We start from the raw sequence: 1,952 nt of genomic DNA, 5'->3' as shown, positions 1-1,952 counted from the left end.
AACAAAAAAGGCCCTCTTGGACCTGCCAAAGAGGTTATAATACACATGACGTCGTACTAATATACACGTGGGCTACAAAATGTTTCTTATTTTTAACCTTTAGAATTTACCTTTTTATGTTGTTTTTCTTGTAGAATGTGTCGTTGCACTGGATGTTGTGTGTGATTTTAACAGTTTGTTTTAGCTATTTGAATATAAGTTAAGTTTTAACATGTTTCGCAATATTTTAGCTTTTCTTACTAACCGTACTATTATCGATAAGTTTAACACAGTTTTCTAGTTTTTTTTTTAACGTGTTTGTTTTCAAAGGCTTGACTTTTAATCTGTAAATAGTAGGAATTGTAACCGTCGTTACTTTTTTTTGCGTGGCTCCGCCACCTAATCCTGACATCCCTGCCCATTGTGGAGAACCTTACAAAAGTCGCTCAGAACGGCTAACTTCACCCAAAATCATCTGTCATCCCGCACGGTCACTCTCCTTCTCTGAGTTATCCATAGGCGTCGTGCTCAACCAGGGACGTCACGGGGAAGTGTGGGCACCCAGAGAGCGACACACCGTGTAAATTTGCCTCCGAATAAATATGTATGTGTGTCGGTCCACTGAAAGTAAAGTCTCGCAAATATTTTCAGAGCGGAACATGTTCTTTCTGTCTGTGACCTCGTTAGAGTGCGCGTCGTGTGTAGTCAAAGTAAATTTTGAGTTTTGTATAAATTTGTGGTGTATATTAATTAATTTATTTCTAAAACTTATTCTAGAGTTAAAAAGTACCAAAAGTTATACGTATTACGAACACTAAAAGTAGTACGGTGCGGTTATTAAAAATTAGTACGGTTAGTAAACAAGAACATAAAACGTGTAAAAGCACATGTTAAAACTTAAATGTAATTATTGTTATAGATTAAGAAATTGTTAAAAGAACATAAACAGTGTGAACAGAACTAAACAAAAAAGCAACAAAGAAAAGGTAAATAACTGAACAACAAAAACAGTAGATTTGTAAACCACGTGGACTATGTAAACTTTGTTATGTCACTGGTACTATAACCCTTCTTGGCAGGTCCAAGAGGGCCTTTTCTTATTTTGTCGGCTAATCCTCCAGGTTGATTGTGACTACGAACACACGGCAAATCATAAACCAGGCAGAAATAAATCCGAAACATTACTTTGTTCGCCAATAACAAGGTTATGTTCTGAGGACCATCCGGTGGTAAAAGGCCCGCTACATAACCTCGTTCGACCAATCTGAGGTTTGTTCGAAGAACCATCTGGTGGTGAAAGGCCCGCACCATAACCTTGCCCGTCAAGTTTGAGGTTACCGACGAGGACCTTTCGGCAGCACCAGTCAGGGGTCACACACAGCCAGCATCGGGCTCTTCCGGGACGCCGGAAAGACGCCTGGTGTGGACCCTAAATTGCCGTCGGAAACCACCACACGCATGTGGTTAACCGTTGCTGTTCACCGAGCCAGCCGCCTGTCGCCGTTCCAGCTAAGACCCGTGAAAAACTGAAACTAACCGCAAGTATGCCTAAATCCATGTGACGTCACAACAGGAAAATTATTATGTACAAATAAACCCCCCCCACATTATGTAAAACTTAAACTAAAGGCAGTACTTTACTGGGAATAATTAGTTGATCTACACCTTTTTGATTAATTTGATTTCGTTGTTCTATTTCCGTTTCCATCTTTCACTCGAGCGAATTTCCAGTCAAAATTACATGTTCTGTTTTGTCCGCGTTTTGAGTAGCATAATTACTGGACCTGGGTGCTAGCATGAGAGGTAATCACCCGTGCACGCTCCTGGTCGTCTGATTCCAGTTGGATTCCTCTAGTGCGAGTTCCGCCGAAGGAAAGTGTCACGTTGCAACACACCGACCCTGAGTTCCCCCCTATGTTTACATTCCAAAATTTCCCACCCACTGAGCTTCTCCGTGTTATAATTGGCGCCCG

General features: G+C 41.1%; 1 long non-coding RNA gene across 1 annotated transcript; it reads left to right on the top strand.

Moving 5' to 3' along the window:
* The first annotated feature begins 424 nt into the window (after positions 1 to 424).
* LOC129740132 (uncharacterized) lies at positions 425 to 1,085 on the top strand. Its single transcript, XR_008736118.1, has 3 exons — positions 425 to 689; positions 757 to 831; positions 899 to 1,085. It is a non-coding gene; the product is annotated as an uncharacterized LOC129740132 (long non-coding RNA).
* Positions 1,086 to 1,952: the final 867 nt, after the last annotated feature.

Source organism: Uranotaenia lowii, chromosome 1 (assembly GCF_029784155.1).
Source record: "Uranotaenia lowii strain MFRU-FL chromosome 1, ASM2978415v1, whole genome shotgun sequence".
NCBI classification, from domain to species: domain Eukaryota; kingdom Metazoa; phylum Arthropoda; class Insecta; order Diptera; family Culicidae; genus Uranotaenia; species Uranotaenia lowii.
The sequence above is the reverse complement of the archived record's forward strand: the minus strand, read 5'-3'. Positions and strand labels throughout refer to the sequence as shown.